Source organism: Rhineura floridana, chromosome 4 (assembly GCF_030035675.1).
Source record: "Rhineura floridana isolate rRhiFlo1 chromosome 4, rRhiFlo1.hap2, whole genome shotgun sequence".
Classification (NCBI taxonomy): Eukaryota; Metazoa; Chordata; class Lepidosauria; order Squamata; family Rhineuridae; genus Rhineura; species Rhineura floridana.
Window position 1 is genome coordinate 99,303,767 of NC_084483.1, and position 16,901 is coordinate 99,320,667.

General features: G+C 45.2%; 1 long non-coding RNA gene across 1 annotated transcript in view; it reads right to left on the reverse strand.

Annotated features, from left to right (window-relative positions):
* Window positions 1-16,901, reverse strand: part of LOC133383317 (uncharacterized) — a 29,447-nt gene that overhangs the window by 10,926 nt on the left and 1,620 nt on the right. The window lies entirely within an intron of this gene.

Sequence of the window (16,901 nt, forward strand, 5' to 3'; positions counted from 1 at the left end):
GTGGTTGCTCTGGTAAAGGAATAGTCTCTAACCTATATAAAATATTACTAGAAATTGATATGGGAAAACTGACAGGTCTGAAAAACCAATGGGAAAAATATCTGGGATATCAGCTAGAAACATCTGAATGGTCTTCAATCTTTCATTCTAAACACAGCAAAACAATTTCTGCAGCACATAAAGAAACTATGCTGAAAACAATTCACAGATGGTATTATACACCAGTACAACTCTCTCATATATCTTCATCAACATCTCCCTTATGTTGGAGAGGATGCAATCAGAAAGGAACATACTTCCACCTATGGTGGAGTTGCCCACAGATCAAAAAATTTTGGACTTCAGTACATACCGAACTTAACAACATTACGAAAGAAAAAATACACTTAACACCGGAACTATTTTTATTATCTTTATTCAAAGATGAAAACAAAACATTAAAATCAAAACATCTGCTATGTAAACTACTCATAGCAGCGAGACTAACAATATTACAATACTGGAAAAATCAAGATGGACTTAACTTGCAGATTTGGTTCAACAAAATCTGGACGATAGCTATATTGGACAAAATCACGCTGCATCTTCGATTTCTAAGAGGTGCTGCAAAACCGGAATTGTTCACGTCAGTATGGTGGAACTACATGGAATACACCTCACAACGAGACCTACATACCCAGCTTTCTTCATCTGCAAAAACTATCTGGTTTTCCTAAACGAATAATAATACTCCTACAATTTTAAACCATCTCATGTTAATATTGTATTTAATTTTCATTCACTACAATAATCACCTGTATACCAATACTTACCAATATACTTTCCATAACATAGCACATAAACCGAATCAAAACAGGAATTGGCTCTAAAGTGGGGGGAGGGGGGAGGGTATTAAAGTTAAATTGATGTCTTTTTGTATCATTATATTATTCATGTTAAATTACTATGAAATCAATAAAAACAATTAAAAAAAATTCTGCAAATTACTTGGGAAGACAGACGGACTAATGTTAGTGTTTTGGAAGAAGCAAAGACTACCAGTGCTGAAACAGTGATCCTTCAACATCAACTTTGCTGGACCGGCCATGTTGTTCGAATGCCTGATCACAGTCTTCCAAAGCAGCTACTTTACTTCTAACTTAAGGATAGAAAACAGAATATTGGTGGACAGCAGAAGAGTTTTAAAGATGCTCTTAAAGCAAATCTAAAAAAATGTAACATGAACATTGAGAACTGGGAAGTCTTGGCCCATGAACGTTCCAAATGGAGGTCGGACATTATCAAAGGTGCTATGGACTTTGAAGAAACACAAATACAGGACGAACGGGACAAACAAGCTAAGCGGAAGGCACACCAAACAAATCCTCATCGTGACTATCTTCCATCTGGAAACCTATGTCCTCACTGTGGGAGGCTGTGTGGATCCAGAATTGGCATCCACAATCACTTAAGGACCCACTGTTAAAGACCTTACCTTGGAAGACAATCTTACTTGGCCACGAGTGATCACCAATGAATGACCAGGGAGTAGGCCCCACTGAAATCAATGCAGCTTACTTCCAAGTAGGCATGGGTAGGTTTGCAGTGGGCAGACAATGGATTCGCTACTCGAACAGTTTTAAAGTCAGAGCAAAGCTGGTTTTGGAAATACCACATCAAAACCCAGTATTTCAGAAGAAACCAGTGAATTGTGGATAATGTGCATATCCATATTCAACAAACAGGAGTGTCTGTATTTTAAACCAGTAATGCGTCCCTACCCCTTCCCACAGTTTTACCGATACAATCTCACTGATTTTAAACACTGTGCCACCATCAGGAGAATCAAAAACAGTAACATTATTTTCACAAATTGCCACACCAACCAAATTTAACAAAATGTGAAATGCAATGAACCAAGTTTGTGTAACGATAACATAATGAGAAAACAGAACAGTGAACTACTTCCCTATTGGCAATAGTGACTCTATCCAACTATCTTCATCCCTGAAAAAACTATTATCTGCTTCCAACCTAAACATTAATTTCCATTTATTTCAAACCACCTGGCTTTAGTGGCTATGTTGCTGGCAACCATGATGGCTAAGCTGATGTCCATATCCACATTTTTGTTTTTTTCCTTTCAATTTTAGTGAAATATTCCCCCTCTTTCAAGTAGGTAGGTACAGCCTCTATAACCATCAACTCTACACAACTGTATACAATGTAGGTTATTGCTGATGTTTAGTGAACTCACGATGAAGACAAATATAGCCTTGCCCTCCCTCCCTAAAATGAAAGCTTAATTGAGCCTTCATAGAATTGAATGTCACTCACATTCATGCTTCACTTTAAGCATGTGATTCATGCCGCTCACATTTGTAGTGATAGCTAGGTGGAAAAGTGGCTGCTCTAGTGTGAAACTATAATGATTAACATTAACAATTTTTGAAATGAAGTGCAAAAACATTCCTTTTGAAGCTACATTGACTATCATATTGTCATTGCCCATGGCTGCTAGTTCTCCTCACTGCATTTGTTAATTAAGTAGTAAGATATAACAGAAGGCAGAACACTGCTAATTAATGCATGCCTCGGGTGTGTGGGGAAAAATACTGTTATCACGGAGCTGGTGTCACCCCAAAAGTGCATAATTCTGCACCTCAGAACAGCACCATCTGGAGTATCTACACTTTGAAAATGGACATAAAACAAGTCTTTTTTATTATAAGCATATCTTGCTCATGATGGAGAGATCATCCTATTTGTGTTCCAGGTCAGTTTCTCATGCATTCAATGATCCATTTTGTGTGTGTGTGTGGATTTTTTAAAAAAAGATGAAACATTAGCATTTACACTGTACACATTTTGTATGAATTCTTCCCCTAAAATATGTTTTATATGCTTTTCTATTGAAGCATTTGTGTGCATATTTTTGAACCAAAACTCTCTTGCAAAAGTTGGAGAAGTGAGTAATCCAAAGGATAGCTGTGTTTCCAATCTGCAAATAAGTCCATGATCAAAGAATTAGGTCAATTCTCTTTAAAGTGTTGACTGAACAAAATCTCATCAATTTCTATTATAATCTGTTTTAAACTGAAAAGTGTCCAGTATTTTTTGTTAGTTATGCTGCAAGTAAAGTATATATTTCACTTTACAGAATTATCATAAGGAAAAACAATGTCCCTGATCCCAAGAATCCCGTTCCGTGCCCGGTACTTCTGGGCAAAGGGGCGAGTTTGTGGCCACAGCCGAAGCTCAGGCCGCCATCGGGCGTGCACGCGGCGCGCCGGCGCGCCATCGTGACACACAGGAAGGAGGCGGGGCGGCTGAAGGCCATTTAAGGCCGCTCTGCCAGCCTCCCACCCTCCTTTGAATTTTGGCGGCTGAGGCTTTGTGGCGGCGGCTGCTGCGCGGCGCGGGGGGCCTCCCGGCGCGGGCGAGGCCTTCCGGCCGCGGCGGGGCCTTTGGTGAGCCGGCCTTTGGCGGCTGAGGCTTTGTGGCGGCGGCTGCTGCGCGGCACGGGGAGCCTCCCGGCGCGGGCGAGGCCTTCCGGCCACGGCGGGGCCTTTGGTGAGCCGGCCTTGCGGGGGCAGCGGCGGCGGCGGGACGCGGGGGGCCTTCTGGCCGCGATGGGCCAGCCTTGCGGCTGCGACGAGACACGTGAGGACTTCCAGCGGCGGCGAGGCGCAGGAGGACTTTCAGCCGCGGCGAGGTGGTGTAAGGAAGATTTATGCTTGCATTCCTAAGCACACTTAGAGAATAAATAAGGCCCACTGAATACGGGGAGAATTACTTCTAAGTAGCATAGAAAGGATCAGCCTGCTTATGCTATTCTTCTCAGTTGCACTCGGTAGAATAAGATCTAAACTAGTGCTTTGTTGTTTGATTTTTAATCATGCAATGAGTGCCTGCCAGGGACCTTTACCAGCTTCTTTTTAATTACTTGGTTGGCTTCTTGGTTTATCTTCCCAGTTACCATCAAGAGGTCTTTTTCAGCCCTTGCACTCGGTAAAATAAGATCTAAACTAGTGCTTTGTTGTTTGATTGTTAATCAGGCAATGAGTGCCAGCCAGGGACATTTACCAGCTTCTTTTTAATTACTTGGTTGGCATCTTGAAAGCACCGTCCTGTGCATCAGTGAGAATTTCAAGCATGGCAACGAGGTTAATAAAGATTTTGGCCCCCAAACTACTTGATTAGTCCTGTTGATTCTCTGTGGCTGTTCATAAAAAGGCAGCTGCTTCATTATCCTGATCTACCCATGGAATTATAAAGAGCAAGCTAGCATTTAATCCATGTTTTTCAAAGTATCCTAGCAGGAGGATATGTTAATATGCAGTGGAGATGGAAAATGCATCTGAAGTTTAAATGAGTCAGAACTGCAGATCCCTGGATAGTGGGAATTCAGGTGGTTGATTTTTTGTTTGAACATCAAAACCATTCAGTACAATTTAGTTGAGTGTTTTTGTTTAAAAAACAGCTGCTTATTTTTGTTGTCAATCATTTAATTCCTATTTAATTCACTGCACAGAATGGTGAATCAATGTGATACAATGGGTGACAATACTGTTTAAAAAGGGATTCAGCTGAAGAACCAAACTGAGGTATCACAACAGTTTACGAAAATGAAAAGCTAGGTGATCTTATGATTATAAGTCAGCCTTCCCTAACCTGGTTTCCTCCAGAGCTTAGCAGCCATGGGTTAAGAACATAAGAAGAACCTGCTGGATCAGGCCAGTGGCCCATCTAGTCCAGCATCCTGTTCTCACAGTGGCCAACCAGGTGCCTGGGGGAAGCCCGCAAGCAGGACCCAAGTGCAGGAACACTCTCCTCTCCTGAGGCTTCCGGCAGCTGGTTTCAGAAGCATACTGCCTCTGACTAGGGTGGCAGAGCACAGACATCATGGCTAGTAGCCATTGATAGCCCTGTCCTCCATGAATTTGTCTAATCCTCTTTTAAATTTAATCCTCCTTTAAATTTCAGCCTCCTGCTGCCTGTGGCCGCCACTTCTTTTGCAGAATAACCTAGAAAGATGCTCTGTCATAACGTAGCGGCCATTTGGATTGGAGCAATGCAATGTAATTACAAAGAGCAGGGGCTTTTTGAGGAGGGTGGGGGGCAGCTGGAGACAGAAGGGAGGCGGCAGGAGCCTGTAGGGACCCCAGTTAGTGCTGCAACCTCACCTCCAAAACTACCTCAACTCCAAAATGCAAAGGGAACTCATCCCCCCTGTTTTCACTGTTAAGCTTCTCCCCCCCCCCAAATACGTTCTTCAAACCCAGGTAAAAATATATGAACCTTTCCATCAGTTAAGTCCCATAAACCTCTGTCCTAAAACCCATTTAATCTGTGATATTCTGAGTAAACACACATAGGATTCTGCTGTATGTGTGCAATCACATGCACCCTTCCAGGGGAAGAAGTAACGAGACACTTGGGGATTTTCTCATAAGTAAGTATGCATAGAATTGGTCCAATTCATATTTCTCTGAGTAAATTATTTAAACATAATGGAATTAATCACGTGCAGGCTGCACATTTGCTTGCATCTTCACTTTAGCTAGTTTACAAACTGGTCTGTAGATAAGGTGCCCACCTTTTTACAGGCCTCTAGTCCTGTGCCTTTAAGGGTCATTTGATCTGCAGACATTAGAAGATGACATTGCTTAACTCCATGCCATCTAATAACTGCTGAATACGAACCTGCTATTAAAGGCACAACAACAAGCCAGAAGGATATGTGGGGCCAGGGCAGCCCCCAGCAGAGGCTGCTCGGAAAAAGTGTCCCTTCCCAGCTACGCTCGAGGGCTATGGACCTTGCTTGCAGACTGCCCAGTTATGGGGGGACTCATTTTATGATGTGGTTTTTCTTTATTATGTGGTTTTCCGGATCCTATGGACGCACTGGTCCAGGGGACAATTGATGAAGACATACAGTTGGGCAGGGTTATTGGCCCCTTCCCATCATCCCCTACCTCTGCTCTCTCAGCGCCCCCCCCCGTATAGTGCCCAAAGTGGCAGTGGGCAAAGTCTACCTGATTCACCATCCGTCATACAAGTGGGGTCACTCAGTGATGCCTTATGGGCAAGTGTGGCAGCTAATCTGCCTGCATTGCCGGCCGTTACACACGGTGGATTTTGAGCTGCTGAGTTTTGCCTGTTAAGTCAACTATGCAGCAGAGCATTACCTAGGGGCTGCTGTATTCTTGCATGGAGCACTTCAGCCCCTTCTTGGAGACGAGAGGGCTCAGAAGCAGTGGGGCACTACTTTCATGATTTACAGTTTACGGGTAGGGCAGACTTTGGGTGCATATTAGCACCTGATGGCACAGTTTATAGCGTAGCTATGAACTGGGGGGTTCCTTTGGCAGCTGGGGAAAGGGAAGATCCTGCCCCAGTGTTCACCTTCCAGGGTATGAAGACTGACTTTTGGACCCAGGGCTGCAGGCTCCCCTGGAAAAGCTTGAACTGTTGCAGATCAGGATCCTGCAGTTTTCAGGGGCTGGGGAAGGTGTTTGCTTCCTCCCCTTCAGGTGTTGGGGGCCTTCTACGGTGGGGGTGATGGTGCCATAACAGGGATTTCACAGCCTTACCACAAGTTCAAAGTTTTTGGCTGCCTTGTGCGCCAACCTGTGGTGGCCCCCTCCTTTCCGGCGGCGCGTCAATGGTGTTTCAGTTAGAGGAAGGACCGACTCAGCTAGTCCCATACCGCATACTGGGAGATGGGGGAAGGGAGTCAGAGATGGCCATATGCCTATCTGCTGCCCCAGCATGCTCACCAGCTATCAGAGGGCAGGAGGGGATTCCTGGGAGTTAGGGGCTGGCAGGGGCTATGCAAAGTGTGGCCTATTCCTATGAATCACGTGCTGGAATTCATCACATGGTAGGAGTGTAGCTTGTCTGTCAGTGTGTCGCAAGGTAGGCTGGCAGGGGGCCTTTAGGACCATTCAGATGTCTTGGGATATGTCAGGTGCTGGCCAGCTGGCCCATGCACATCCCCATACCCCTTATCCTCATCCTCCATGTTCACCTGACCTGCCAGGGATGGTTGATCAGAGAGGTGCCCTGAGACCATCATGCTTCAAAGCTCAGCAGTTGCATGTAGTGGCCCTCACACTTAATTCGGAGCCTTCCGGATGGGGGGCGAGGGTGTTTGGGGGCCAGGTCAGACTTCCAGGCAGACCAGGGGTGCAAGAGTTAGTCCACATTATTTTACCCCCCACCCGGACTGGACATTTCCCCATGACGGTGTCATAGTGTTTTGGGCCTGAAGCTACAGGCCTGGTTGCCTGATATTCAGGGGGAGGGATCTTCCCTTATAAAGTTTCAGTCTAGTGTCGCAGTGCCTGGGAGCAGACCCATGGGGGTTTGAGGGACATGCTCCTCCGGAATGGGGTTTGCCTACCCAGCAGTGGAATTGCCTACCTGGGACGGTCCATTTGGTTTTGGTATATGCAGGTGCACGCCATTAGGAGGTGGAAGTAGGGGGCGCATGGAATACATTCACCCTGGGGGTGAGTCTGAAGGTCCGCGACCCAACTGCTCACGATTGTTTCTGTTTTGGCAGGTTGCTGGATGGGGATGGAGCAGACGCGCAGCCTACTCTGCAGTCATGGCATGATCTCATAGGCTGGCCTTGGGGCCGCAAACGCACATTGGTTCACAGCTGGGCCTCGGATGGTGGGCCACAGTTTGGTGGCTGGGTCGACAGAGTATGCACTGAAATGGTCTCCTACCCATGTTGTTCCAGCAGGGTTCAGGGCGGAAGGTTCTGCAGGTGGTGGTCATTCCCCTGGGTGGGAATTACCTTGGTTACTGAAGGGCAAGACATGTGAGTACATGCAGTTGAGGCCACAATACCATCTGTTCGTCTGCTGTGGTCAGACATGGAGGGCAAGGCCCTCAGTGGCAGGCATGTGAGGACATGCAGTTGAGGCCTCGGTAGCCTCGGGTCGTCTGCTGTGGTCAGACATGGAGGGCAAGGCCCTCAGTGGCAGGCATGTGAGGACATGCAGTTGAGGCCTCGGTAGCCTTGGGTCGTCTGCTGTGGTCAGACATGGAGGGCAAGGCCCTCAGTAGTAGGCATGCGTGGACATGCAGTTCGTGGGGCAACGATGGCATCTTCCAGATGGACCTGCAGAGGGGTCTGCACGAGATTCTTATCGGGTGTGGGGTAAAGGGAGACTAAGCAGAGGCTTGTCCCCCTTTTGTGGCAAAGAAGTGCGGGAAAAGGTTTAAAGGGAAAGGGCAGCTAGGTGACACCTTTAGGCACCTTTGGGGGCGATTGGTGGTCCGGGGGCCTGCAGTTCAGGGCTATACGGCCCAGGGGGCAGAACACGGGCCGCCTTTGGGGCCAACGTGCCTCATCCGCTCGGAGTTTCACGGCTCCGGGGGGCGGTGATGCAGGTTGGACCCCCTACACATCTTCAGGGTGTGGCTTGAGCTGGGGTCTGGCACAGGGCAGCCCCGGGCTCAGGCAAGGTTTAGTCGCCCTATGGCTGCAAGCAGGCTTTGCCTGGATCATCAGAATGCTCCCGCACTTGATTTCCCCTCTGCAGGTTCATTATTCTAATTGATTCTGTTTAATAAAGTGGCCCATGATTTAACCCAATGAATGGTGTTTGTGTTTTATTTTGGCAATAGGCCACAATCCCGTTCCGTGCCCGGTACTTCTGGGCAAAGGGGCGAGTTTGTGGCCACAGCCGAAGCTCAGGCCGCCATCGGGCGTGCACGCGGCGCGCCGGCACGCCATCGTGACACACAGGAAGGAGGCGGGGCGGCTGAAGGCCATTTAAGGCCGCTCTGCCAGCCTCCCGCCCTCCTTTGAATTTTGGCGGCGCCCGCCCGACCCTCCCTCTGCTGCAGTGTGATTCATTTGGTCGCTACGGGGCCGACTAGGAATTTTTGGCCTGCCTGCCTCGCTTTGCTGGCAGGTTTCTTTTGCCTACTCCACACTGTGGTTGGGGGGACGGGTCAAGGGTTAGCACGGGTGCCTTTGGGGTTAATAGGCTGATTGGTCTGTTTCTAGCTTTAATATGTCAATGGTCACTTGTGGCAAAGAAGTGCGGGAAAAGGTTTAAAGGGAAAGGGCAGCTAGGTGACACCTTTAGGCACCTTTGGGGGCGATTGGCGGTCCGGGGGCCTGCAGCTCAGGGCTATACGGCCCAGGGGGCAGAACACGGGCCGCCTTTGGGGCCAACGTGCCTCATCCGCTCGGAGTTTCACGGCTCCGGGGGGCGGTGATGCGGGTTGGACCCCCTACACATCTTCAGGGTGTGGCTTGAGCTGGGGTCTGGCACAGGGCAGCCCCGGGCTCAGGCAAGGTTTAGTCACCCTATGGCTGCAAGCAGGCTTTGCCTGGATCATCAGAATGCTCCCGCACTTGATTTCCCCTCTGCAGGTTCATTATTCTAATTGATTCCGTTTAATAAAGTGGCCCATGATTTAACCCAATGAATGGTGTTTGTGTTTTATTTCAGCAATAGGCCACAAGCTTACAATCTAAACTTTGAAAATGACAGATACAGCAGAGAAAGGAAAGGAAGGATTCAGAGAGACAAGGGCATCAGAGGATGACTTGGGGAAGGAGCATGGAAGCAACCAGCATATCCACATGATATGAAGCAGAAACACTAACAAAGTACTTGCAAATGGCAATGGATTAGATTAAAAGGCTGATTCATCTGTTAATTTGTATGCACAATTTTGTCACATCACTTACATGTGGGGAGTCATTTGTGTGAGCCAGCTGCTGCATGAAATGTTTAGACTTTTCATTTTCATACATAATGGCCCCAGCCTAAAAATGAGATGGTAAAATCACACTGAAACAAAAACATGTTGGCTGGCCCTCAGTCTTTCCATATCAGTATTTTCTACAGGGATGAAATTACATGTTATGTCAGAAGTGACCCTTTGCAACTCTAGTCCATTCACAATGGCTTGAATGTTGTTGCTTTAGTAATTTATCTCAATCACAGAAGTTGCAGCTTGGGCGTTAAGTAAACAAAGGTCAATCCTAAATATGGCTGGGTTACAGTGACAGCATCCTGTGTCCCTGGCATGTGGTCCACATGTTTGTTATGTGTGCATGAGCAGGATATGTTTCTACTCTGACTTTACGCCTTCGGAACAATACCTTAATCATCATCCGTCATGATTATGCTGACTTAGCATACAAACTGGCAAGGAATATAAGACAAAATAGATCCATCCCACCAGAGAATTAGCAAATTGACAGTGGTCCATTCCTGTCAATAGCAAGAATGAATTATTTATGATATATTAATTTGCTATAGTAAATGCAGAGGGGGGGAAACCTAATTAAGGTTTGGTGTCCCATTGTGTGACATACTGCATATGCATGGATGCACCCTAATTAATCCCACTGAAGTCAGTGTAGCAAAGAGATAGAGCTTGAGTTCTCCCTGAAAACAATCTTGGAAGCAGCCACAGATGTTTTTTTCATTTTTAATTATAACCCTGATAACTGGCAAAACATCATCGTCATGGTTACATGTCACACTATTATTTTAAAAACAAGAGCCACTGGAATGTTCAGCAAGTGGAGGGGCCTAAATAGCCTTGGATTTTTACTGTATAATAGCTAAAATTGGGTGTTCATTAAAAGAAAAGCTCAGGTGCTTACCCAACTGTTTTGCACCTTGCTAAAATACTTCGATTGCCCCTCTTGTCCAACCTACCACAGCTTTCATGTCACCAGAGAGATGCAAAGTGTTAACTAGCACTCCAGAGACAAACTCTGATGTTTCTAGACAGGACTTCAATGTTCATTTCAGTAAGTGAAAGATTCCTGTCAGCTCTTTTTAGGAACAATCAAAGCTATAGATCTATTTGATGGATGCAAATGTGTTTGTATATAGTTTAATAAGGTTGGTTGGCTGCTTATTTTATTTTTTCAAATGTACCTTACATTTCAGACCTCCAGTCTTTCAGCAGCATTTGAAAACAGACATGAGACCAACACAGAAACAACTCTATGCTATGCTCGCTGATAAATAGGGCAGGGATGGAAAAAAAGTTATTCAACCAAGGAGTAAATACACAAAAATCCAGATGGCCAAGAGCCATAGTCTTCCAATAACATCTCAGAAAAGCCCCCACTCCAAGTCTCTTCAAATTCTTAATCCCCCAAATTTCTCATTGCTCCCTCTCCTGCTTCTGAGTGTTACACCAAAACTGTCATTTTCTCTCCCAACACATATAGTGAGTCAGTCTCTAATACAGTTGTCTAAAGCCTTCATTCCCGTGCCTTTAGCAACAATCTGACATACATAAGTTTGTTTGTATCACTGGCGGTGCTTCCAGACAGCTATTTATTGTGGGATTGGTTTTGCTTATGCATGCAGGTTTTTCACTGTCTCCACGCAACAGCATCAGCATCAAAATGCCAGCCCTTATTTTCCCCCCATTAATCCAGATTTCTCTTTTCCATAGAACATCTAAGTTTTTAAAAAACCTGTTGTCAAAGATCTGTTTGTAATATTAAGCTGCTGTCTTGAACCACCCTGGGAAATGAGCAATGCTGACTAAAGAAGGTGGCAATCTTGCTCAGCAGAGGTTTGAATCCATAAACAGTCCTTGTTATAGCTACAAGGCTTCTGATGGACAGTCCCACTAAATGTAGGGCAAAAAAAATCTGAACCTGTAGAAATTCTATAGTGCAGATTAGTGAATTGTCAGCAAACTACTGGCAACAGGTTGAGGTCTAAACTTAGACAAGTGACACTAAAACCCAGGCTGTCCTTCAGCAATCCTTCCTGTGTGTCTTTATTTTCCAGTACAGTTTGTTCATTAATAACTTGGCTGCATGCTCCAGAATACTAAATCCCAACTGGAATAAATGCGTAAGTGACATCAGTACCTGAGAGTGTTTGCTATCTGAATTGCAAAAAACATTTGAAAGAGACAAACATGAATAAGTGATTTTAATGTGCAGCAGATTAAAGGAAGCTAACATATACAAGACAAAATCTTAATCAGCTATAAATGGGAAATTTTCACTGAGGAAAGAGAAGCAAAAAGACTAAGCTTGCACCAAAGAAATGAATAATATTGGTCCAAAAGGCTGATCTTGTTTGACAATCACTCTGGTGCTGAAAAAAAAAGCTTGCTGATGGGCAAACTTTGAGTAAAACATTTAAGTGTTTGTTGTTGTTATGCGCCTTCAAGTCGACTACGACTTATGGTGAGTTGCATCTCTCAGCTTCGAATCCTCCTTGTAAGCTGACTTTAAGGTTAGAGTGTTCTGAGGGCTTGAAAACTGACCCTAACATCGCCATGTTGTTGTTATGTGCCTTCAAGCTGATTACGACTTATGGCAACCCTATGAATCAGCGACCTCCAATTGCATCTGTTGTAAACCGCCCTGTTCAGATCTTGTAAGTTCAGGTCTGTGGCTTCCTTTATGGAATCAATCCATCTCTTGTTTGGTCTTCCTCTTTTTCTACTCCTTTCTGTTTTTCCCAGCATTATTGTCTTTTCTAGTGAATCATGTCTTCTCATGATGTGTCCAAAATATAACCTCAGTTTCATCATTTTAGCTTCTAGTGAGAGTTCTGGTTTCATTTGTTCTAACATCCAATTATTTGTCTTTTTCACAGTCCATGGTATCCTCAAAGCTCTCCTCCAACACCACATTTCAAATTAGCTGATTTTTCTCTTATCCACTTTTTCATTGTACAACTTTCACATCCATACAGAGAGATCAGGAATACCATAGTCTGAATGATCCCAACTTTAGTATTCAGTGATACATCTTTGCATTTGAGGACCTTTTCTAGTTCTCTCATAGCTGCCCTCCCCAGTCCTAGCCTTCTTCTAATTGCTTGACTAACGTCTCCATTTTGGTTAATGACTGTGCCAAGGTATTGATAATCCTTGACAGGTTCAATGTCCTCATTGTCAACTTTAAAGTTACATAAATCTGTTGTCATTACTTTGGTCTTTTTGACATTCAGCTGTAGTCCTGCTTTTGTGCTTTCCTCTTTAACTTTCACCAGCATTCGTTTCAATTCTGGTTTCTGCTAGTAGAATGGTATCGTCTGCATATCTTAAATTATTGATATTTCTCCCTCCAGTTTTCACACCTCCTTCATCTTGGTCCAATCCCGTTTTCAGTATGATATATTTTGCATACAGATTAAACAAATAGGGTGATAAAATACACCCTGTCTCCCATCCTTTCCAATTGGGAACCAATCAGTTTCTTCACCACCATACTGAAAACAATGGAACTTCAAAAGAAACTGCTGTATAAAACCGCTGAAATATAATTCATCAAGATGTTCAGTGTGGATCCACTTTGTGTTCACTTGTGGACTAAACTGAGATGAAGAATTTTTTTATCACTACATGTGCTAATTGGTTTAATAACAAGTTGTGTGTGTGTGTGTGTGTGTGTGAGCGGCTGCTGAAAGTAACAATGCCTAGAGATGTGAAGGCCAAGAAAAAAAGCAGAAAAAAATGGGGGGGGGAAAGGAAAAAACTGAGAAACCTCCCCCCAGTTTTTTTCTGGGCCTTCACATCTCTAGTAATGCCTCTCCTTTCTGTACTTCATCCCTTCTGACCTCCCTGTTTACAACCTCCACCCCCACCATGTGTTTATATACCTGCAACTCAGGACAATCTTTAATATATCTCATGAACTCTATCAGTACAGTTTGCCATTCTGGTATTTAAGCGCTGCATGGGTATAATTAATATTTGCTTTGTAATAGAGGACTTAAAGCATTGATTTTTTGCAGTCTTCTTCTCAGAGTTCCTTTTGGAAATATTATGGAGCCCTTCTATTCTACATTTATTAATGAAGACCATTTAAAGGACGACACTGCTATTGTCTTTAGACCAAAGAGCAGAACTGAGGTTAGTAAAGGATTTATGTTTGTTATCCCTATGTTAGCTTTTAAATATTCATTCTCTTAACAGTACAACGGCTAGGACAGGACCACATTTAGTTCTCTTGGCACAACATGGGTAATTACCCAGCTTGTGCAGCGAGTCAGAAGCTGTGCTGTTCCAGCACAAGATAATTACACATGTAACTGGCAGCTGAACCATGAGATGCAAAGTGAAATATGGGCAAAGATGAAGACCTGAAAGGACAGATGCTAGACAGGGGCCAACTCTTGTGCAGTCATGTTCTAATACTGAAATGCAAGAACAGTCTATGCTGGATCAGGCCAAGGATCAATGTGGTGCAGCACTCTGCATCCAACAGTGATCAACCAGGCACCTCAGGAATGCTCAGAAACAGAGCAAGATGGAGACAGTCACCCTGTGCTTTTTCAAAACATCAGGTAACCACACACACACACACTAGGTAACTATGCTTAAGATTGCAGTGCTCAAAACATTTCTTGGAGGCAATGCCAGTAAGACCCCATGAAAGTAGCATTAGGCTTGGTCAAGACTACACCATGAAGCAGTTTCCAGAGGGGGAGCTGTATTATGATGCAATCCTAACCCCAATGACCCGGGAGTAATAACAATAATAATAATAAACTTTATTTCTGCCCCACCCTTTTTCCAATAGGACTCAGAGCGGCTTACAACTAAAAACAACACCATTAAAACATACAGAGCATATTATTAAAAAACTATGAGAAAAATTAAAACCATAAAACATACGTTAAAAACAGCGGACAATTTAAATAATAAATTCATATAATGTAATCACCAAACTCATGACACTTAATCCTGGTCGTTCTCTATCCCAAATGCCCGTTGAAATAAAACAGTCTTTACTTGTCGCCGGAAAGACGGCAAGGAGGGAGCTGATCGCACCTCACTGGGAAGGGAGTTCCACAGCCTAGGGGTGGCCACCGAAAAGGCCCTATCTCGTGTCCGCGTCATATGTGCTTGCGAAGGTGTGGGGAACACAAGAAGGGCCTCACCTGAAGATCTCAAATCCCGGACAGGTTCATGTAGGGAGATACGATCTGTCAATAGTCTGGACTTGAGCCGTATAGGGCTTTGTAGGTCAAATTGTGAATTCTGACCGGAAACAAATTGGCAGCCAGTGGAGCTGTTGTAACAGGGGAGTTGTATGGTCCCTGTAACCAGCCCCGGTTAGCACTCTGGCTGCAGCTCTTTGTACCAATTTAAGTTTCCGAACAGTCTTCAAAGGCAGCCCCACGTAGAGCGCGTTACAGTAGTCTAAGCGGGATGTAACCAAGGCATGCATCACCCTAGTCAGATCAGGTAGCTCCAGGAACGGGCGCAGCCGGTGCCCCAGTTTTAATTGGGCAAATGCGCTCCTGGATACAGCAGCAATCTGGGCCTCCAAATTCAAAGCTGAGTCCAGGAGTACACCCAAACTGCGAACCTGAGACTTCAGGGGGAGTGCGACCCCATCCAGCACCGGTTGAATCCCTATTCCGTGATCTGCCCTCCGACAGACCAGGAGTACCTCTGTTTTGTCAGGACTTAATCTCAACTTGTTTGCCCTCATCCAGTCCATCACTGATGCCAGACACTGGTTTAGGACCTGTACGGCTTCCTTGGCTTCAGGTGGAAAAGAGAAATAGAGTTGAGTGTCATCAGCATACTGATGGCACCGAACCCCAAAACCCGGGACAACCTCTCCCAGCGGTTTCATGTAGATGTTGAATAACATGGGGGACAAAATGGAACCCTGAGGGACCCCATAGGTCAATGGCCAAGGAGTCGAGCGGGAGTCCCCCAGTACCACCTTCTGGGTTTGGTCCTCCAGGAAGGATTGGAGCCACTGTAACACAATGCCCCCAAGTCCCATCTCGGCAAGGTGGCCCAGAAGGATACCATGATCGATGGTATCGAAAGCCACTGAGAGGTCCAGTAGAACCAGCAGAGACACACTCCCCCTGTCCAGTTCTCTGCGTAGGTCATCCACCAAGGTGACCAAAGCCATCTCTGTCCCATAGCCAGGCCAGAAACCAGATTGAAATGGATCCAGATAATCCGTATCATCCAGGAATCTCTGGAGTTGGGCGACCACCACACGCTCTATTATCTTGCTTAAAAATGGAATATTGGAGACTGGCCGGTAGTTACCTAGTAAAGAGGGATCCAGGGAGGGCTTTTTCAGCAGTGGTCTTATAACTGCCTCCTTTAAGCATGATGGAATTCTGCCTTGTTGTAGAGAGGCATTAACTACTGAATTCCCCACTGAATTCAATAGGACTTACTTGTGAGAAGACATGATTAGAATTGCACTGTAAGTCTATTACAGCAATAACAAATTTTATTATGGAATAAGCTTTCATGGACTAGAGCTGGCTTAATCAGACACATGAGGTATAATCCTCAATTGCAGGGTTGTAACATGGTTGTAAAGGTGGGGGAGTTGTAAGCAGCAGGGTTGGAGGAAAATGAAATGCAAAAAAGGTAGATTGCGACAATTCAGTTTAGACCTAGAATGTATACAAAATAAGCACAGTGGCTACTTACAGCCGCACCAATAGTTGTTAAAACAATCAATTTGGCAAAACTACGACCTGGGAGACCAGGGTTCGAATCCCCACACAGCCATAAAGCTCAGTGGGTGACCTTGGGCCAGTCACTGCCTCTCAGCCACAGAGGAAGGCAATGGCAAACCACCTCTGAATACCGCTTACCATGACCACCCTCTTCATAGGGTCGCCATAAGTCAGAATCAACTTGAAGGCAGTCCATTTCCATTTCAGTGGGAAAGGAAACCATTGCTTCCATTCAGACCCAGAGTCTGAATCACAGTGCAGACCAACCCCCTAAACTGCTGGAGGAGAGCCAGTGTGGAGTAGTGGTTAGAGCAGCCTTTCCTAACCAGTGTGCCTCCAGATGTTGTTGGACCACATTTCCCATCTTTCCTGACCACTGGCAATGCCGGCTGAGGCTGATGGGAGTTGTGGTCCAACAATATCTGGAGGCACACTGGTTGG